Here is a 23,611-nt window from a genome sequence, read left to right on the forward strand (position 1 = left end):
TGTTTCAGTGCAAGTTAGAGAATAACTTTTCCGTATCTGTTTACGAAGAGTGCCTATTTCCACTCTCATTTGAGTTTTCTTAGCTTATTTAAGTCGAGTACGTATTACACGACGGCAAACGTTGCTACTGTTTTGTCATTCACTATAGCATGCAGCGATGGCGAGTCCATCAGTTTCTTACTATATGTCTGCGCGACAACACCAGTGGCCGCTACCCATGTTCGTCTCTCCCCATAAAGAAAAATAATTTCTGCTTCAGCCGTGTCTCGCCCCTCGCTGTTTATGCGATACGGACCTGCTAGGCAGCGGCAGAGATGGATGAACGGCGGCCGTGCTGATTCCTGCGAGGCTGCGATTACCGGCCAGACTTTGGCGGGCGTTGCCGCGACGCTCATGAATTCCGAGCCACGGATGTATATTAAGTGCACGCCGCGTGCTTTAGCAACCGCGTACGTACGCCAGGCATGAGGAATCTACTCGGAACGGACATGCGGAAACGTCACTTCTTCTCTCTCATTCTTGACGGGAGCTTCGTCATTTTACGAGAGTGGTGCGTAAGGCTTGAATACTGTCGCTTCTTGGCAACAGACGCAGGGAAGTGCCACCGATCGCGTTTCGCTGATCACATTTCTCAAGTTGACAGGAGAGAGAGGAAGACATAGAAGGAAAGGCAGGGAGGTTAACCATGGTCGCACTCGGTTGGCTACCTGCACGTGGGGAAAGGAGGAAATAAATATAACAAAGAAGAGAAGGGTCGTCATAATATCACAAACTACTAATGCTTGTGGGCAGGTGCAAATGAGATCTTTCATAAGTGCCACATTCCCAACACAACGAAAGAGCTTCAAGTACGATTCCAGAGGAACAGCAGTAGACCTGTAATATTGTGGTCTCGATAGTTTTGTCCCAAGCAAGAGCCCCGGAAGTGTACACCGATAGGGGCTGACAGGAGGCGAGGCTCATTTCACCCATACTTTGGTTTTGTCATTCAGAGACCCGAATCGCACCTCAGAGCTAGGTGAGAACTGTCCCCTTCCCCTCCTCAATTTTGGAACAACTGGTTCCAAATTCGCTTTGTTGGTCACGAAAAAAAATAAGTATGAGTGGCCATCCTCTTCAAACTTTGCATTATTCATCAGTACATTTTTTTTCTTAATGGTCAGAGAAGTTTACAGTTGTCATCGGCAACCCACCGTAACTCCTGATGTGTTTTTTTTTCGGCAAGTCAATTACAGCTAATTGGAACCTATTAAAAAAGAAATGACAGACAACACGACATGCAGCTGATTAACAACTGAAATGTCTAATCATTATACAATATATGAAAAAGAAAGTTAGAAGAAACACAATAGGAAACAAGATGAAGCAGGGGGAAAGGTGGCTGCATGATAACTACAAGCACTTTAAAAAAATCCGCTCGCTTCTTGGATATCATCAAAAACAAGCTGTTCCGCATATACTTTGCTGAGCACTGTGCAAAGATTTCAGACGCTTGTCAACCATATGCGTCGTCTTGCCTTCTTTCTGTCTTGTTTCTTATCATATATGTTGTATGTTGCAGCAATCATGCACCGACTAGCACAGAAGAAATCCTTGTTGACATCAACTACATTTTGGTGAGGTTGTCGGCTATACGTCGTCACTGGCCTTCGTGTACGAATGCCATTATTTCGCTTGCATTGAAGGCTAGTTTAGTTTGCACCATTAGGGCAATTTTATCTAGATTCGACATTTAATGTTGAACATATTCCCGATTGCCAAGCTGTGCCTTTCAACCGCCCTGACGTTATCGTCAAGCTGTCCTCTCCTGAATACCAGATGGCATTGGAAGTAATTGTGTCAGCCGTTTTTCGGTTTCTACATTTACCTATTAAACAAGGTTCAAAGGCCGCTTAGAGCCTTGAATCTCTGAGGTTCAAGGCTGTAAGTGGACCCTTCGGACACGAACGCAATTGTGGTTGAATTATACTGCCTATATCCCTATCGTCACTTCTCATATATATATATATATATATATATATATATATATATATATATATATATATATACATATATATAATCAGCAGCAGATTTTTATGTCCACTGCAGGACGAAGGCCTCTCCCTGTGATCTCCAATTACCCCTATCTTGCGCTAGCTGCTTCCAGCATGCGCCTGCAAATTTCCTAACTTCATCACAACACATAGTTTTCTACCGTCCTCGACTGCGCTTCCCTTCTCTTGGTATCCATTCTGTAACTCTAATGGTCTACCGGTTATCCATCCTACGCATTACATGGCCTGCCCAGCTCCATTTTTTCCGTTTAATGTCAACTAGAATATCGGTTATCTCCGTTTGTTCTCTGATCCACACCGCTCTCTTCCTGTCTCTTAACGTTAGGCCTAACATTTTTCAATACATGGCTGTTTGTGTGGTCCTTAACTTGTTCTCGAGCTTCTTTGGTAATCTCCAAGTTTCTGCGCCATATGTTAGCACCGGTAGAATGCAACGATTGTACACTTTTCTTGACAACGACAATGGTAATCTCCGAGTCAGGATTTAGTAATGCCTGCCGCCAGCCCAATTTTATTCTCCTGTAAATTTCTTTCTCATGGTCACGGTCCCCTGTGAGTAACTGACCTAGATAAATGTACTCCTCTGCAGACTCTAGAGGCTGACTGGCGATCCTGAATTCTTGCTCTCTTGCCAGGCTATTTAACATTATCTTTGTCTTCTGCAAGTTAATGTTCAACCCCACTCTTACACTTTCTCGGTTAAGGTCCTTAATCATTAGCTGTAATTAGCCCCCATTGTTGATGAATGGGACAATGTCATCTGCAAACCGAAGGTTGTTGAGATATTCGCCGTGGATCCTCACTCCTAAGCCTTCCCAGTCTAAGAGCTTGAATACTTCTTCTAAGCATGCATTTGCCTGACCCCTTTCTTGATAGGTATCTTTCTACTTTTCTTGTGGAGAACCAAGGTTGCTGTGCAATCCTTGTAGATGTTTGACAAGATATTCACGTATGCCTCCTGTACTCATTGATTTCGCGGTATCTCTATGACTGCTGGTATCTCTACTGAATCAAATGTTTTTTCATAGTCTATGAAAGCCATATAGAGATGTTGATTGTACTCTGCAGATTTCTCCATTACCTAATTGATGACATAGATATGATCCATCGTAGAATATCCCTTCCTGAAGCCAGCCTGTTCTCATAGTTGGCTGAAGTCAAGTGTTGCCCTGATGCTATTCGAAATTATCTTGGTGAATATTTTATACAATACTGAAAGCAAGCTAATGGGTCTATAATTCTTCAATTCTTTAACGTATCCCTTTTATTGATGAGTATAATGTTGGCGTTCTTCCAGCTTTCTGGTACACTTGAAGTCGTGAGGTATTGCGTATAAAGGGCCACAAGCTTTTCAAGCATATCTCCTCCATCTTTGATTAAATCGACTAATATTGCATCGTCTCTCACAGTTTTTCCCCTGGTCATGTCTTTCAAGGCCCTTCTAACTTCATCGCTAGTTATAGAAGGAGCCTCTGTATCATGTTCATCACTACTTAAAATGAAAGTAGCTTGACTGCCCTGGGCACTGTACAGGTCAGTATAGAATTCTTCTGCTGCTTTTACTATGTCATCGAAATTGCTGATGATATTACCCTGCTTATCTTTCAGTGGATACATTTTGCCTTGCCCTATGCCAAGTTTCTTTCTCACTGACGTCATGCTGCGTCCATATTTTACTGCTTCCTCAACCTTTTCCACGTTATAATTTCGGATATCCCTTACTTTCTTCGTGTTGATCAGTTTCGACAGTTCAGCGAATTCTATTTTGGCACTTTCATGTTATGCCGTTTCCTTATTAGGTCTTTTGTTATTGGGAGAGCTTACCTACTGGTTGCCTTGGTGCCTTACCTCCCACTTCAATTGCTGCTTCTGAGATCAACTGTGTTACGGTTTCATTCATTACCTCTATGTTCTCTTTATCTTCCTGTTCTAAAGTTGCATATTTGTTTGTGAGCACCAGCCTGAATTGGTCTGCTTTTACCCTTACTGCGTCTAGGTTGGCCTGTTTCTTCTTGACTAATTTTATTCTTTCTCTCTTCAAATTGAGCGAAATCCTAGACCTCACTAACCTATGGTCACTGCACTTTACCTTACCTAACACTTCTACATCCTGCACTATGCTTGGATCGGCAGAGAGTATGAAATCTATCCCATTCCTTGTTTCTCCATTAGGGCTTTTCCAGGTCCACTTCCTGTTGCTACGCTTCCTGAAGAAGGTATTCATTATTCGGAGCCAATTTCTTTCCGCGAATTCTACCAACATCTCTCCTCTAGCGTTCCTAGAATCGATGCCGTAGTTGTCAATTGCGTGCTCATGAGCCTGCTTTTTCCCCATTTTTGCATTGAAGTCGCCCATTACTACAGTATACTGAGTTTGCACCTTCCTCATTGCTAATTCATCGTCTTCATAAAACTATTCTATTTCTTCATCATCGTGATTGGAGGTTGGGGCGTAGGCTTGTACTACCTTCATTCTATACCTCCTATTAAGCTTTATTACGACGACTGCTACCCTCCCATTAATGCTGTCGAATTCATTAATGTTGCCCGCTATGTCCTTATGGACTAGAAATCCTACCCCGAATTCTCTCTTATCTGGAAGGCCTCTGTAGCAGAGGACGTGGCTGTATAGTGTTAGTCAGTACTGTATAAGCCTCACCAGTTCTTCTAACCTAAGGCCAATAATATCCCAGGAAATACCTGATAATTCTTCAAATATCCCAGCTAAGCTAGTCTCACTCGATAGGGTGCGAGTGTTGAACGTTGCCAGGTTCAGTTTCCAGTGGCGGCCTGTCCGGACCCAGAGGTTCTTAGCAACCTCTGCCGCGTCGCAGGTCTGACCGCCGCCTTGGTCAGGTGCTCCGCAGCCGCTGGAGACTGAGGGCCATGGGTAGACTGTAGGAGTCATGAGGGAGGTAGTGGCCGAATACTGCACCAGGGAGGCCAATTCCTGTCCTGGTGAGGGAGTGACTTTGTTGAAGCTTAGTGGTCCCACTAGCTCTCGGCGACACTTCATACCTGAAAATGTAGTGGTGTATATATAAGCAGGTTGTTTCAACGAGCACTTTCAAAAATGTTCAAAGGTTGCCTGTGGCAGATAGCACATTTCTAGTTTATAAGCTGGTCGACTCGAAGAGGCGGACATTAGTTGCACAAAAAGTCAAAATGCATAGTTGATCAAATAACAAAATTCATTTATTAACTTTTTAACTAATTACCTTATCACCCGTATTGCAATTTACAAACCCTAGCCGTGGAGTTCGCAAGGCGGATTCACTTGGAACTAATTCTCAGGATGACACCAGCTTCAATATATTACTTTCCGAACTTTGCGGAGGAATGCATTGGGCGTTCCAGTTCAATCCTTTTTTGGTAATTAATGACAAGCAAATAGCAAAAGTATCTTGAGTCGCTCAAAAGGACAGTGAACAATAATACTATATAGTTGCATTCGCGCAGCGCACACCTGTTTCTTTTATTTTCTTCTTTCTTTTAGAAATTAGCTGAAACACCTTGCATGTAACATGCGGCTATCTTAGGCTTTTTGCTGACAGAGGCTTGCTGTCGTTATTTTCAATAAAAACGCGCTGATTTACAAGCTTGTGTCATACCACCGGTCGTCCACTTGAGAGACTTCAAAGTAACTTGGATCAGAAAATCGTAACTGGATGGTTCCGTTTCTTTCAGTTTTTTTTTATTGCTTCAAAGTTGCCATCGTTGGGACGCTGGGTAAGCCGTCGCCTTCATAGCGAAGCCAAGGATGGTGTCGCGTCTCCGTTGAATCAGATTGAAATCTGCCTACGTCGTGGTCGCCTTGAATTACGCCACATGAGGAAGACGCGATGGCGCCGAGTGGAAGGGTCCCCGGATGTGGACATCCAAGAAGACGGGAAGAAATGCCGAAGTGTCAACATTAGATACCGCTGCTCGTTTCGTATGCAAGTCGGTGGAGGGGAAAGGGAAGAGGGAACGGCGATTATAAGTACGCGTCAGGCCCGATGATAGCGCAGTTCGTGGTGTCCGGTTCCTATCGCGTCACCGCCATGTCTGCGTTTCTTCATCGCCCCTTTATGGGCGATTAGAAAACCACAAATCTCATTGCTCAGCGACCTCGGCCACTAACGCAGATCAAGTTTATTTCGCTCGCTCGCGAACGCATGCGTTGAAGTCATTTCCCAACCGTTGCTAACTCGTAGCTACGCGCTCACCTTGTCTTGTCCAGCAGCCGGTCGCATTCAGTCAGAAGGGGCAAGTTATGATCGAGTCAGTCGCTGTTTCACCCTTTAGTGCTTCCATCGCACGTTGCCATCTACGCACTGGTTTCATTGTCCATTCACACACATTATGTCTCATAACAGTGGTAGTATATACTGTGACGATTAATTCAAACGTGAACGAGTCGAGAACGACTAGAATGCTGCCGGACGTTTTCAGGTTCCCCTGCATTGATAACGGTGGATTAATTCAAGCTCCAAAACGAACGTACATTTAGAACAGCACAATGCTTTGATTTTGAAACTCGCTACGTAGCAATTACACGCCGCACTCCTATACAGTGTGATCAGTTTTAAGTTTTGTGGAGTTTTCAAAAATTACCTGTGGCAGATAGCATAATCCTTCTCATGGAGCGGGATTATTTGAAGAGGCGGACGTTACTAGCACGAGAAATAGAAATACATATTCAACTAATTAACAATAATTCACTAATTAGCTTCATAATTAATTACCTTTCGGCACATATTGCAATTTACGAATTGTAGCCGGTTATCGTGCAAGACATAACCACTTGAAATTAATTTCCAGGATGACACCAATTCCGAGATATTATTTCCCGAAGTGTGGAACGAAATACATGGGCGTTCCAATTACTTTTGTGCTTCAATGCATAAAAGAGCGTTTTGTTAAGTAAGTGGAACAACAGTGCATTTTTACGGCGAGTTTGATGGCGCATATCTCCAAACTGGCGTCATTCTAGAAATTTATTCTAAATGGATACCCCTTGCAAACTCAACGGCTAGAATTCGTAAATTGCGATATGTGACGTAAAGTAGTTAATTGAAAAGATAGTTAGTGGATTTTTGTTAATTAGTTCAATACGTGTTTCGATTTTTCGTGCAAGTAATGTCCGCCTCTCTGAATAATTCAGCTCGAGGACTAGAATTATGTTATCTGCAACAGGCTATTTAAAAACATACCACAACACTTAAATATGATCACCCTATATATACGATCACCCGTAACAGGCGTTCTTATCAGTGTTTCTTTTTTGCACTTAAGGTTCATGGTCAGAGGCAAGTCTCTTGTGCTGAGCAGAGCCTGCAAGGAGCACTGCTTATATCTTCACTTTCTACTCGCCTGTATTATGCCTGTCAAAGGAAGTGCTTACACCGATTTATAAAAAGATCAGCTGCGTGGTCAGGACACGCTTCAGCAGAAATTTTCGAATTTTGGAGTCCGGAAGTACTAATACTTTTCGCATTCTTCGAGTCGCACTCTGTGTAGCTTTGTAAGGGCTATTCAGGTTTCATTCATCGTTCCAACTCCACTGTGAGCTTCATCATATAGCCTTATCACCGAAGAGGCTCCGCTAGCCAGTAAGCTAGTGGCGGTCTCTGAGCATAAAGTTAAGTGCGAATAATGTCTCAGAGCTCCTTAAATTGTGTTGATATAGTATTTACTACAACGACGAAAAGATTACTTGTGCTTGGCTGCTATATAACTGTAAGCTCTAAGGGAAACCCGCATCCTTTACAGCTTCATGCTACTGTCGTGTGGATCACAATTTGCCGTTTCATGAAACTTCTTCTGACTTGTGGATTTCCACAGAGATGATGTTATCGTACCAGCATTTCGTCATCTGAGAGAGAGAGAGAGAGAGAACTTATTGAGGAGAAAGCTCTGAACTTGGCCGACTACGTCAAGCTCTGGTCTGCCACTCGGAAACCACGTCCAATTTCTTCACAAAGGTAATAAAAGCGTGGTCGTCGATTTGCCGAACGTCCCCTTCGAGCGGCCATGCCGATGCCACGTGCGCAGTAAAAGAGTCTCGAGGTCCTAGGAGGGCTTGCGAGATAGTAGTCCCCGCGCAGCGATGTGCATACCCCTATCTCCCAGCGAACTTTAACCGCTGTCAGCGTATAACTAACGGTTCTTCGCCCAAGCCTCGTTTTCAGCCTACGTCGTCTTCTGCCTCACCAGGGTCACAAGGAGGTGCGCGCCGCTGGCCGACGAGGTCGACGAACTTCGCGAAATCCGGAGGTAAACAAAAAACGTCGCCGAGCCTTTTTCGCTAAGGTCAGCCAAAGGGGTCACTTTCGAAAAGGTTGACGCCCTTCATGCTAGCGCTCGAGATCGGCCGCTAGTGTTTCCCCTCCATGCATGCAGCAACGGCGGCCGCTGATTAGGAAGGAACGGTTTGCGACGTCGGGTCAAACAGTGTTTGCCTGCCGTCGTATGCGCTGAGCGGGCCGAGCCTGGACCCAGCGCCACTTGAAGAAGGGCGGTGGCAGCAGGCGTAAGCTACGAGATCACGTGGCCGTTTTTGACTGGCATTACAACGTGAGCGCCGGCGTCGTCAACAGAATATCGTCTCATACTCTGTTGTGTTCGTTGTTGTGAAAGCTATTACTCGGGGTGGCGTAGTCTCGGGCAATAAAACCAAAATGTGCGCGTCATTCCACCGTTATGGTCCTTTGAGCAATTTACATGCAACATTATGGTACCTCGAAAATTACTTGGTAAGCGTAGTAAGTCGCGTGTTCAAATTCAGAGAGGCACACATTACCAAATCTCAGGAGTACAGCCGCTCGGCGACATTGCAGCTGCAACTAAATCGTGCCACAGAGCGGATCTCATAGGGACGCGTGCTTACTGCGTGCTTTCAACATATGCAACACTGTACGCAACTGCCGTCAAATGCTCGCCATTATTTTTCGTGCTTTTCGGGCCCTCGTGCCTACATGGATGTGAGCCGACGGGCAGTTTAGCATTCCAAGAAACGTCCCGTGATGCCGCTTTGTGGCGAAAAGGCGGCTCTGCGGAAAAGGGAGGAAAAGTAGGGAGACGTGCAATGTAGAGAGGCGGCTTTTTGTACACCGAACAAGGGAGGGGTGCCGCTTTGTTTGCCAGACGTGCTCGAGCACGATCTCGCTGGGTGTCCCGCGCTATAGATAAGCACTTCACGAAATAAGCTGTGCGCCACTCCTTGCAGGATGATGGTAAAGATGTCCATACAGATATGGCACGCTCACACGCATATCAGCTCGCCCTGAGGAATACGGCCACAGTACCGCCGCTGCAGTAGACACGAATCACGTGGCGGGATGAAGGGTGGCAAAGGGGTGATTGTGCCTAGTTCAACCTTATTATTAGAATTTTTTTTTACGAAGTCTACCTGGGCTATGGTGCACTAATTTAGGGAAGTTGATTGACTGTGTTGTTTGGCGAATACTAAACGCTACTGCTCGTAATAATGAGAAGGTGCTAGGCAACTTGTGGTAGTTTGATTCATTACCAGCTTTTATCCGTGTCTTTCAACAGCCAAGGGAGGGATTTCACATATGTTGCTTTTCTAACAAATCAGATTACTACTTCTGCACTTTAACTGTATGCGGCACTGAAAACGTAATGTCACTGACAGGGGAAATGAGGCGAGGACGCTTTTAGCAATTTCGCGATACCCTCGTAAACATAATAAACTCACGGAAGATAGAAATTAATGCATTAAATTTGACCGCTTTAGATGCTCTAACCTGTGCAGTTTACAGAACTGAGATGTCGGCTTTTCGTGCAGAGTCACGGATTTGTAAGCTTCCTGCTTCGATCCATTTTTTAAAGCTTATCGACTTTTGGCAATTATTATTTTAAAAAATTTCTGTCTAAATTAAAATTCTGCTTCCTACAGTCTCCAGAATTTAACGTTATCTCTTAAATGCAACAACTTTATTTTAAATTGGTCTAGAGGTTGTCTTATAAAAGCATTTCTACGTTTTTACACGTATTTGAATAGATGGCGTCCGATTTGTGCCCGAGCCGCAGACTCGTCAGGCCACATAGCAAATTTTAGTTTACGCTGGAAGTTGTTCCGTGCCCTCTAAGGAGTGTTCTACCGCAACAATTTTTCAAATTAGTGCATTAATGGCAGAGATAGAAATATTTGAAGTGCAGCGAACTCATGGTTTCAGAAGGCGAGTGTCCTCTCCACTTGCCCCGTCTAGCCTCCGCAGGCGAAATTCCTTCCCTGCGTTCTCCCATATCGGAGCCGGAGGATCGCGTGAACAATGCGTCACGGGCCCCGCCTTCTTCTTCTTCTTCTTCTTCTTCTTCTTCTTCTTCTTCTTCTTCTTCTTCTTCTTCTTCTTCTTCTTCTTCTTCTTCTTCTTCTTCTTCTTTCTGTCTCTCTCGCGTTTTTGCTGAGTGGCGCACTTCCGGTGACGGTCTCGCGCGCGAGCTATGGCGTTTCTCTCGTTTCGCGCAGCGGACGAGACAACCACGATCTGATTATGTGCTCTCTGCACGAGAACACCTGATCAGTGGTATAAGTCAATGCCACAATCACGAGCACTGAGGCAGACGCGAGAGGATGAAATAGCGTACCTGACTGTACCAGACAAACTCAGAGCTAATATTGCATCAACCAAGTGTATACTTTTTCGCTGCTGGTCTAAATTTTCGCAGAAGCGTTATTGTGTAGCGATTCGCCGCTGCCGAAAATTTACACCAGCGGCGAAGTAGAATACACTTGGTTGATGCAATACTAGCTCTGAGATTGTCTGGTACAGCTCTGCACCACGAGATGACACCACCTTCCCGCCCATCCGGTAAAACACCGGAATACCAGAATACCGGACAAGTTAAAACTCTATAATACCAATCGAAGCAATTGACCCCCCCGCGGCGGTCGTGAGCGTGCCATCACGATAGATGCGCATGCGCTCAGTGTTCACGCCAAACACCAGAGGTCAGATAAGCGCTAGAGTTCTTCAGCTAACTGTCCTCTGACCTAGCTCAGCTATACTGGGATATGTGAATGACTGGTTAGAATGGCCCCACCCCTGTCTACAGCGGACGCTGCAAGATAACTCTGTTCACTGCCTCGTAACGTCACGCAATGGCTAAATGGGACTCCTAGCACCCCTATGAAAATCTGGCTGTGTATTATCAATACTTTCCTGAAGCTGCAGAGATACAACATTGTTGTGTCGTTTGTGGAAGGGTGGGTGTTACAAATAGCTCTTTGTGATTGTAAAGGCTGACTCACGCCTTCAAGAGACATTTGTGGGTGAATGTCCCCGCTACGAGGACCAGCGCCTCCTGGGTCACTCGGGGTCGAAATCACTCCTGGTGTCAAATGTGATTAATGGACAAAGCTCTTGGCTTCTGGTCGTACTCTGACGAGGACACCCTGTCACATTAATTCGTGACAAATGGACAGTTACATTAAAAGACGAGCGGGAATCGTTCACGTGAATCGTGAACGTATTCGATTGTGAATGCGTTCATAATGTTTGCGCACGTTCATGTGAACTTGCAACAATCTTTTCTGCTTTCTTTGGCGTAATGTAGTGTATTGTCGTACACGTAGTGTTTGTATTGACGTGCGTTATCCTTCTATGTGTGTAAGGGCCTTCTCTAGTACTTTTTTTGTTTTTGTCAAGTGACTGTACAGGTAAATGATTGGGTAGCTCTTGCATTTCGTATATAGTTTGTTTATTTCTTAGGTCGCATCAAACTTAATAGTTATGTCGGATATGACGATGATGGGCGTTCTCACCTCGCTTGTTGGGGACAATGCACGAGGCGATAAAAGTTCTTTCTCATAGTGGGCAACTTTATCTCTATGTATATTACCTGGTATGATGCCGCGCATGGAAGAGCTGAGATGTTCATTTCTATGTTGGCCTACATGTAACCCTCGCACGCCAAACAGGCGGCCCGTCAACCCGTTCACTCTTAAAAGAGCCGGGGTTTACTTCCTAAAGGTCTATCGCGGGATCCTACGTATGCCCGCGCGCTCTGCGGGACAAGTTAAAAACCCGGAGAGAGCGCGCGTTGTCGTATAAATACCAGCGCTCGCTGCCTCCGAGGGGGGTGCGTCGCTTCCATGACGGGGATCATATATTAGCCGGGATGGGGGACACGCGTGTCAAAGCGCGGGTAATTCGGGTGTATAAACCCGGAAAAATGTTCCCCGGACGAAATGGCCGAGCTGCCGCCTCGCACTTGGTTCACTGCCATCCGTGGCAGGCGCCGAAGGAATCACAGGGAGCGGCAGCGTCGTTCGAGCTGTGTCCCGTTGGCGGCGGATTGCGTACGATGGGCACCGCAAGGTGCAGCTCTTAACTGAACCGCGTGCCTGCTTGAAGCTACAAAGTTTCTCCACTTGTTTTCTATCATAAGTTTCGTAAACAGTGATAGACTGACAGAAACCACATGAATGTGGTTTTTGCGGGGTGGGCTATAGCCCTGTGATTGCACCTTGTTGCTGGATTTTGCAATGAGAAGGCGCAGGCTATAGCCATCGTTTAGGGGGATTTATACCACGGACTCGGATCGTTAAAGGTGTGGAAATCACCCCTATAAGCGATGCAGGCTCTCGTGCACACTTTTGTTTTTCCATTTTCATTGTTGGCTTCGGCTGAAGAGTGCACCGAATGTTGTTCCACAGAAATTGTATGCATACCGGAGATCTTGACGTGGAACACCTGGGAAGGAAGTCGTTGGTGAAAAAAAAGTGCATTAGGGAAGTCGTGTAAGGCTAGTGAAAGTAACAGGAACTTGAAGATAGGTAAGTAGAATTTTACGAAGAAATATACGATGTAAAGTATTGCGATTGCTTGGCCGGCATGCATTTTACGCCACGCGTCGTTGTGACTGCCGTTTGGCTCAGATATATAGAGAAGTTATGCTTCACTTGTAGAAAGTACAATCTTCTCCTTTATAATCCACGCCAAATGGGAGTTGTTCTGTCATTTATCGTTATAATAGTTACAAACTACAAACACGTGCGTGCTTATCCAACTTGTCAGGCACTGTGATATCTTCACAACGCTGTCAACACGTGCGTTGAACTTAATTATTTTCTGTAGTTTTGCATGCCAGAACCACGATCTGGTTCAGAGGCGCACCGTAGTGTTACATGCATCCAACTCACAGTACACAAACTCGGCAGCGCAACGCCATATATATATATATATATATATATATATATATATATATATATATATATATATATATATATATATAGAGAGAGAGAGAGAGAGAGAGAGAGAGAGAAGACAATGTGACACGCTATGTCCTGTGCCCACTGAAAGAAAAAAAAATTATAAAGTCAGCAGGTCGCATCAACTGGCGCTCTAAGATAAACAAGATCGTTATGCTCCTTCATGAGTTTAATTACTTCAATTACTAAAGACGAGGAGGGAAAGAAAAATAGCCAGCTTAGAAGGACGGAGTGAATATATTGACGGGACAAACGGTGGACTCACAGTTATTTAAGTCTATTCATTTCACAGAATCTCCAGATTGAATAACGGATGCATGCCTCTATACTGTGATCGGCCTTCGTCGTAACTTGTCATTTCATCCCTCGGCCTGCTCCTTGCAGACCGCCTGCTCCACTCATTACACTCATTAAAGCGCCCTGGCCTGTCCACGATGACAAGCTAGCAGACTACCTAAATGCCATCAGCTATTGCCGGCAACGGCCGGATGACTATAAGCTTTTTTGTTCCTTTGTCTTTCTTTTTTCAAGCGAAGCTTGTACTGGCCCACAACGGTGGCGTTGTAGTCACTCAAAAACTTACGTGTGGCGCATAGCCGCATTGCATATGCGGGTATGAGTCAGGCACAAAGGTTTAACCAATTTTATTGCGATAGCAATTATATGGACACTCAAAAGCAGATTTCTGCCGTCGGCGTCGCCGTCGCCGTCGCCGTGAGGTTCCGTATGACGTCAATGGAGATGAAATCGTCGCCGCGATAAGTGGTTCTTGAGGGAAAGGGAAAGGTTGACGCTATCTTCTGCAGCCCTTGAGGGAGCACGGCTCAGCGCCAACGGGGAGGGGTAAGCGGGAGCGAAAGAAGGGATAGAGTGGAGTCGCCATGGCTGGGCGAAGCAAAACCGGCAGGCATAGGCGGCACGTATCAGGCCGAGATGGAAGGCCTTGGTGTGCTGCAGAGTCTGCAGGGGTGTTGTGCCAGGCCGGTCAGGCCCGGGGTGGGGTGGGAGGCCGTGAGGCCTTCCCGCTTGTAGAAATGTCCTTAGAGGCGTGCGGAGAGCCCTGACGAGTCAAGGAACTCCACGACGCCTCGAAGTGCAGAAAGGTGGTGTCGGCCGGGGAAGAGGAGATCTTCCTCCTTGCCAGAGGGGAGGCCCAGGCGGCGGAACTCTTGCAGGAGTGGGCCCCGCTGCTGGAGGTACGCCGGGCAGGCCAGCAGGAGATGTTCGATCGTCTCCCGAACGCTGTATGTGCGAGTGAAAGGGCGCGAGGGACGCGCGCTTTCACGAGGAGTGAACGCACGGCGGAGAACAAACGCGCGTTCTGCGCTGTGCTCCCTTAAGGGCTGCAAAAGTAGGCGTCTCTTTCCTCCTTTACAATCACCATATATGTACAGAAAACGTGCCTTCTCCCGACGCGCGAAAGGCCGTGGGGGAGGGGGGGGGAGAGGGAGGGAAGGGAGGCGACGTTTAGCTGCGGCACCAAGTGCCTATCTATATCAGAGGCTCCGGCAACAGTCACCAACGCCGCACGCATCTTGAGCGAACGCGGTCAAAACGCCGACGGCGTCGACAACAGTTCTGCGTGTTGCCGGTGCTGCTGCATGTGCAAGTTTATACAGCTGATAAAGCTGCTATCATTACTCCGTATACCTCTCTACAAATTTGCTATCGCAATTGATGCTTCGCCTTTCAGGTGAAACTGCGACAACTTTTTTTAAACCTCCTTGGCCAGGGATATGCGGCTATGAGCCAGGGACAAGAAAGAATGAAAGAAAGAGCATGTGCGGGGAAAGCTGCGCCGGCTCCGGATCATAAGAGGCGCGCGACCAATCAGGGTCGTTTGGTGTGTTGCGGGAAGGGAAAGGGAAGGAAAGGGGGGTTGGCGTGCGCTCCGCTGGGCTTCCCTCGCCTCACATCATTTTCGGCACCCGGATAGGAAGGCCGCGCGTTTGTGCGTTCCGCCGAGGAGCAGGCTGCGTTTGAGCAATGGCGCGGTAAATGCGCTCGGGAAAGGGCTCGTAGTCAACGTGCCGAGTCTAGCGGGAGGGCTTCCGAAGCGCAGGTGAAACGTCAGCGAAGAGCCGCGGACTCCGAGTTGCAGGAGCGCGATGTTGAGGCCAAACGTCAGCGTCGTCTTGTCCTCCAGAAACCCGACAACGGTAGCGCACGCCTCAGCAACGCTAGCGCCCGCTTCTCCGGTGCGACGGCCAGGTTTCAACGTAATTTTCTCAACCGGAACTTCGGAGCCAGCTGCAGTGCGTCTGACCGGTTGTAGTTCGAGCACAACGTGGTACTCGTCAGTGCAATTCGTTCGGAGCAACACCGAAGAAACACACGACAAGCTTCGCTTACACCCATTTTCTCGACAGGGGAGGGGCTACTGATTTTTTTTTTTTGCGATATGGTGCACATATGTTATACAACATTTGATTTATGATAAGCTTCCTAAAAATCGCACGAGACACAGACGAGCGAGAGGGCGACACAAGGGCTGAATGGCAGCTGAAGGTTTTACTCTGCACTCGGTTCAAGCGATGATGCACCGGGAAGAAACAATCATCATCGTATGATGTCGGTAAAGAAATGTGCTTTGTACAAGCCAAAAGCGCAGTCGACGATGTTGATTACGCTTTTCCTTTGATCACTGCTTTCGTCAACAATGTTTGCCAAGTGACTTTTAACACGATAGCGTTTAGGGCCCCGTATCGCAGAATATCCGGCGTCGGCAACAGGCGTGTGATCGCGGGTGGCGGAGAAAATCATCCAACCGCACAGGCCCTCCACGTGGTGCAAGGTTTTCGTGAACAAAAAATGAATTTCTCACGGTGAAATCCGCCAGAAAAATCGTAAAGTACGACTTTACCATTCGGCGTCGGATTCGCCATAGGATTGTTTACCAATCGGTGTCGGATTGTAATTTGAATGTACGAGAAAACCAAATTCTGTTACGAAGAAACTCAAACACAAACCCCTTTTCCAGCATTTCTACCAGACCTGCGCGTGTCGGGGCAATAGCAAACAATTAATAAAATAATTTAAAAAGTTGCTAGGGCCTTGACATTTTAATACATGACCACTTATATTGCCCCTGGAAAAACGTCTTTCCAGCAATGCATTTAAGTTTAAAAGTGAAGCCGACTTTACATAGATATATATGCATATATGTATGTATATATTTTTTTATTAGTTGCCTGAAATAAACTTCAAACTTAAGCTTCAAGAAGATCGGTGTATGCTTGGTCTTTGTATGCTGGCTTTCCCACGTTCAGTGTTGCAGTGAATGAAGCCTACTTGCCGTATGCGAACGGGTCCCGATAAAGCTATCGCGTTCTACTCTTAAAGGCGAAGATTAAGCGTCCTCCAATTTTTGAACGTTGGCCACGCCTATTAGGTCTGGAGAAAATTCACGCAATTAAATATTGTCGGTCCTTTCTGTTCTTTAATTTTTCCAGCTTGGAATGTAACTGCAGCACCCCCACATCTTCGGGACATTACGCTATGCAGCTTCTCTATAAGTGCGGACAGGATGGGCACGATCAGCACTGTGGCATTAGAGGGGGCTCTTCAGTTTGTGTATTGCTCACTCAGGCTTCAAGTTTATTGTCATAAATTCATATACAATACACAGGTGAAACATGATACGTTTCCGAGGAACAGGCTCTAAAGTAGCAACTGTGAGAGGGTCTTTTATCGGATAAAACAAATTTGGAGCGCGCAGAGTGAATCATGTCGTTATGTCAGCTATGTTGTCCTGCATGTTACGCACGGGCGCAAATGAAGCTATAGCCGGAGCCGTTCATTCCAGGCAAAATACAGGCTCCCGATGTAACGATCGCGCGCCGTCCACTCCGTACGTGGCGGAGCGGCCTACATCCTCGCGCGCGCAGCGGTCGGCTCGGCTGGTGTGCGCAGCCTCCTCCGCGCTCCTCAATGCGCGACACCGCGGAATCACTCTTCCTCAATGTCTTGTTACCTCGGTGCTCGACGCGATGACTGCCGCAGCATTGCGTGGCTGCTAAGCGCAAGTTTCTCCGCCAGCTTCATTTCATGCCTCCCGCGAGGCTCGCCTGTCGCGTTCCGCCTCCTCCCTTTTATTTTCGTCCCTTGATCGTCCTCTCGCTCTCGGTGGCACGCCGCGCTGCAGGCACGCGGCCCGAAATAAAATTAATGACCGAGCGGGACGCCACTGCTCCTCAAAGGTGGCGGCGCGAGCGCGCGTCTTGGCGCGGAACTCGCGCGTGCTGCTATCCTTACCCCGGCCGCGCGATGAAGACGCCTCGCGCGTCTCGAAGGGAACGCCGCGCGGCGCTGCTGCGCTCGAACATAGGTTATATCGCACTGCTGCCAACGTGCTGCGCTATTTTTTCGCTAATTTGTTCCCGAATAATCCTCAGGTGTCTGCACATTTGGACTGAGGGGAGCTTTCTCAGTGGTAGCTGTCGTGTTATCCATGACAGCTTCATTTTAATTGTACAGCTGTTTGCGTCTGTGCGTTAACCTAACCACCGACCTCGGGTCGGCCCTTAATGCACTGGTCTGTGCTATTTAGCCTTAATTTTGGTTTCTATTGTGTCAGGTGGTGTGTCACCCTTGTGTTTATCGCTGTGACAGGCGACAGCTCGGATGGGATTCCACAGGCTCCTAGTACTATATAGGCTGCCTTTGCCACTGAGGGTTATATATATATATATATATATATATATATATATATATATATATATATATATATATGTATAAGGATGACAGGGATGTTAACCAGTCAAGAGTCCGGTTGGCTATCCTACGCCGGGGGAAGCGGCGAGAAGGGGAATAGAAAGAAGGGGGAAAGAGAGACAGAGCCTTTGACTATGTAGTGCTATCCGACCACGTATCTCTGCCTTGCCGCTGAAGTACCGGTACTACCTAGTACAAGGCCGCCCTGCCACTGAAGTAGCCACCGTAGTAATACTATAGAAGTATACCTTTAGAAGTAGAAGAATACCTTTAGAAGTATACGAATAGCATAACGTATACTACCCACTACTACCCAGTAACCTAGTACCCACTGGTACCAATAGTCTAGTACAAATTGTAGTACCTAGTACCAGCAGTACCTAATACAAGTAGCCTAGAACTAGTACCAGCAGCCTAGTAGCAGTAGTACGTTATACTAGTAAGCCGCCGTTGTGGCTTTGGCGTTGCGCTGCAAAGCTCGAGGGCGCGGGATCGGATCCCGGCCGCGGCGGCCGCATTTCGATGGGGGCGAAATGCAAAAACGCCCGTGTGCCAAGCATTGGGTCCACGTTAAAGGGCCCAGGTCTGGCCATTTTGAGTTGACAAGCGCAGTGCATACAATGCGCGGTCACGATCATGTCTGCTAAGAATTACATCACAACGCGCGGCGGAAGAGCTGAAATTTCAAACTAAACGCTGTTAGCCCTTCTCCTCACGGGCGCCGCGCTCCGTGACGGGGTGACGGGGTGATGACGTGTATCAGCAAGTGCGCCAACGTACATGGCTATGTTGTGACGTCGCTCATAGTGACACGTGAAACTTCGAGAATTATTTTTTAGATGCGAAGCATCTTATGGTCGGGGACACGGTGGAAGAATATTTAGGTGTTGACACTGCGCGCGAGCGAGCGTCATTACGTTCGGCCGCGCGCGGGCGCACCGAGTAGCTCTGCTGCGAGCAGATAGATGGCGCCGCGGCCAGCGGTCCCAGCTTAGCGGCACCGGCGGCTTGGCATTCCTCTGCCTCCGCTAAATTTTCGTTCATAGAGGCGCCAGTAAAACTCAAAGCGCGAAGGAAATTCGTTATTTCGGATTAAGGTTATAAGTGTACCAGGCTGAATGCTCTGCTAACATGAACGTATAATGTGCAGGGCGTGAATGACGTGAACACGGATCGATCGGGCAGCACTCAACGCCCACTCACATTCCGCTCGCGCGCACAATTTGTTGTGGCCGATCTAGTCATGCATACAAGCATAAAAAAATGAAAGCGTAAGCCCGCGTGCTACCCCTCGATCAGAAGAAAATAGTGACTGCACCGGAAAATTCAAACTCAGAAAACCATTCAAGCATCGTCACGCGAATTCAGTGTGGGCGCGATATAATTTAAGAAATGAAACGGCGCAAGCTTGCGATATGCAACGCACTAGAGCAAAGTGGGTGTTCATGGCTAGAACCTATGATGAGAAAGCACATAGCTATGTAAAGAAATCTTTCAAAAGATAATTTATCAGGCGGGACGAAGGCAGGCGTTTTATCTTGGATTACAATATCACTAATACAGTTTACTTGTGAAAATCTTTTTTATTTCAATTCCACTTAACATAGACTGTGTATATTCCTTTGGCTTTCGTCGTTTGGGGAGCGAGTGACTCTTGCAGGATCTAAGAGGTGACTTTCTTTTTAAGTATATATGAGCATGTGAGAATGTAAGCTTATTTGACAGTGCATGCTATACTCTGTCTACAAATGCACTTACACCCACCACACAATAACGTCAGACTTTTTTTTATATTGCAAGGACACCAGAATTAAAAAATGTGCATGAAGCAGCTCAATAATTTTAACAGCAGATAACCATTCCAGAAGCTTACGCTTTCATGCACTCCCATAATGAAAAAATGTGGAATAAAAACATGTAAGCGTTAATTACACAACATGCGCACATTGTAAAAAAATAATTAGCTAAGATGGAACAAATATAAAAATCAGGTACAGATCTGCACAGACAACAGCAGCATTATATATATATATATATATATATATATATATGCAGCAAAATTTGCACTGGTTGCGTCGAATCGATGTTGTCGAGTTTCGGCCGACGTCGCTTAGGTGCTTGCGCAGGAGGTTCTCTCTTCCTCGGCGGCTTTCGTAGTTTACTTGACCGTGTGAGGTACTTTGGACAGTTCGGAAATACGGTGGGAACTGCATTTGCAGACCGAACAGGCCTCTTTGGCGCGTCAAGTAGCACCCTTCCATCGAGCTCCGCGTAATATGTCGTCGATATCATATGGCCTGAAAATGCTTGGTGTAGACGTGGTCAGTAGGCATTAGGTTCTGTCTGCCCTCGGAATTGCACGGCGCCACCGCTCTAAACGACCGCTGTCAGACGGCACTTTGAATAAAGGCACACGCTCCGCACAAGCTCGGTATCCAGAATTGCAGTTCGTGACGAAGCACTTTCTACCCATTTAAAACTCTCAGAAGGCCGCTTCCACCTTGGTCGAGGGCCCGTGGCGACAGTACACAAGCACAAGGTGATGAAAGGCGCGTGAACAAATGTGTGCCTTCAAAACAGCACGGCCGCAAATGCAAGCAAAAAGCGCACAAATACAGCGAAGCACGCGCCTTCCCGCCGAGGCTGGGACCGCATACCGCAGCGCCCTCTACGACGCCGCCGAACCAGCTCCAACCAAGCCGAACATAATCTGGACGCGAGCGAGCGGCGCTTTCGCGCGCGTTGGGGGGAGAGTGTCAGCACCTCTCCTTATTCTTACACCGTGGTCGGGGCTATGTCACTCCCTCCCTCCCTCCGCCGTGCGTTGTCCACACCCCAACTGCGCATGCGCATCCTCCTCCCCCTCCTCTTCTTGTCTCATCTCTCCTCTCGGCATTCCTCCTCTCCTCTCCGACGCTCCTCTCCGGATTGCGCAACTTTGGCGCTGAGCCGTGCTCCCTCAAGGGCTGCAGAAGATAGCGCCAACCTTTCCTTTTCCCTCAAGAACCACTTATCAACGAATGGCAACATCTGCGGCTCCTAGCGCGATAATGGGAAGCAGCTTAGGTTAGAGGCGCGACGGTAGGCGCCCCAGAGGCACCGGCAACAGTCACCAACGCCGCGCGCGTTCGGTACGAACGCGGGCAAAACGCCGACGGCGTCGACAACAGTTCTGCGCGTTGCTGGTGCTGCTGCATGTCCAAGTTTATACAGCTGATAAAACTACCTTGAGTCGACCCATGGCTGCTTCGCATACTACTCAGGCTTCCCCTACGGGAAGATGGTGTAATTTTTCATTTTACTTATTTGGAGAATACAGGAGGCCATCAGGAGGCCCTATCAGGAGTGGATATAAATAGATTCAACTAATACATACAATACACATATGGATCAATACATGAACACCAAGTACTGTAACAACAACAAATAAGGTTGAAATTAAGATTGATAACAAAGAAATCACCGCATATCCCCGAAGTGACATGATGAGTGGGGCGAAGCACTGGCGATCGTTATACCGTAAGATCACCCGTGACATTGCCCCACTCGCGCATGTAAATGTGTGACAACGTGGTGTACAGTATGTACAGTGTGTTTTATTGCTGATAACGAGTATATCGTGTTGAGTTCCGGGTAGCGTTTCGATTTCATTATTACTGCTTTGTGGTCGGTGAAATGCAGAGCCAGCGGTTCTTCTAGCGGATACATTCTAAAGTTTGCAAAGACGAGGTCTATGCACGTTCCCCTCGTGGTCGTGGGTTGCTTGTAGTCGTAAGAGATGCACCGTAAGAGAGCAGCTTGTTGTCGGCGTTACCGCTTTGCCGCCGCTTCCCGCGCCCTCAAATCCGGGTCCGCTTGGCGTTTTATTGCGATAGCAATTATATGGACACTCCAAAGCGGATTTCTGCCGTCTGCATCGCCGTCGTCGTCGCCGTCGCCGTGAGGTTCCGTATGACGTCAACGGCGATGAAATCGTCGCCGCGCTCCGGACGCTGTATGTGCGAGTGAAAGGCAACGAGGGACGCGTGCTTTCACGGGGAGCGAACGCACGTCGGAGAGCAAACGCGCCTTCTGCGCCGTGCTCCCTGAAGGGCTGTGGAATTAAGCGCCTCTTTCCTCCTTTACAATCGCCATATATAGAGAGCATACGCGACAGTCACCAACGCCACGCGCGTTCGGTGCGAACGCGGACAAAACGCCGGCGGCGTCGACAACAGTTCTGCGCGTTGCTGGTGCTGCTGCATGTCCAAGTTTATACAGCTGATATAACTACTATCCTTACTCCGTATAGTTCTCTACTAATTTGCTATCGCCATTGATGCTTCGCCTTTCGGGTGAAACTGCGACAACTTTTTGCTGCTTTGCCGCTGCTTCCCGCGCCCTCGCCGCCTGGGTAGCTTGCTGTCTGTGTAGAGGCTGAGCCGCAGCATGCCGCGCCTTACGCTCGTCCATGGCAGAAAGAGATTGTGTGGTATGGAACGCGTTACACACAGCAGCGCCATCTCGTGTATAGACGTTGAGCCGCTGCATGCAACGTTTCATCCATGACAGACAGATGGCGTGGCAGTCGATGTGAGCACGGACGACACCGGACGGGCAAGGCTAGACCCTAAGGAGCTTCGCCCCTAAAAAACTGTCAGGGCTTCCACTGGGGTGGAGACGGAAGACCAGCGAAGCTGTACTATGGTATGAATTATGTATTTCCAATTATGACTATTAGGATGTGGTGGTGCAATTGGTTATTTGAACTAATAACGAATGAGAAATATATATGATCCGGTGATTTTCATTTATTTAGTGACCACAGCGACCATGGCCGTATGGTCGCTACGGTACACCGCCATAGGGTGTACGGCAAAGGTTGGCACGTTCTTCATAGGCATGTCACCAACGCTGCGCTCGTTCGGTGCGAACGCGGGCAAAACGCCGCCGCCGTCGACAACAGTCCTGCGCGTTGCTGGTGTTGCTACATGTCCAAGTTTGTACAGCTCCTCGGAATTTTGAGAATGACAGCCCATGAACAAATGTCATGAAACAAAACACCGGCAGTGCATGCCTTCGCATGTTCTCGTTTGCACGCGCAGCTTTGTACCCCTGTGTAGCACCACTGTACATGCCCGTCGATTTTGATGTACCTTGACATGAGTCATTAGATGTATCGACACTCACGACGCCACTAAATCCTTTCAGTGACGCCCGCATGCTTTTTGTTAATGTTTTCAATAATCCCACTCCATGTACGCGCAACTTTGTACCCCTGTATAGCACCACTGTGCATGCCCATCGTTCTGATGACTTTGACAAGAGTCATTGTACGTGTTGACATCCATGACGACACGAAATGTGTGCACGCCTGTGCTCATGGGCTACTCACGATTTACGAGCTTGTTTTCACAGCCTTGTTGTATTCACTTTTTTATTTTTATTTTTTTAATAATTCCATTCTGTGCACGCGCAAGTTTCCATTTACGTGTTCGTTGTATTCTTTTTTACTTTGTATTTTTTTCTTGTCTCTTTTCACCCTTACGGCAAAAAGGTATAAGTTGAGCTCTGTATGCTCGTAAACGCACTCTTGATGAAGGCCGGACCCCGGCCGAAACGTCAGTAAAGACCTGTTATGTTT

This window comes from Dermacentor silvarum, chromosome 2 (genome assembly GCF_013339745.2).
Source record: "Dermacentor silvarum isolate Dsil-2018 chromosome 2, BIME_Dsil_1.4, whole genome shotgun sequence".
NCBI lineage: Eukaryota > Metazoa > Arthropoda > Arachnida > Ixodida > Ixodidae > Dermacentor > Dermacentor silvarum.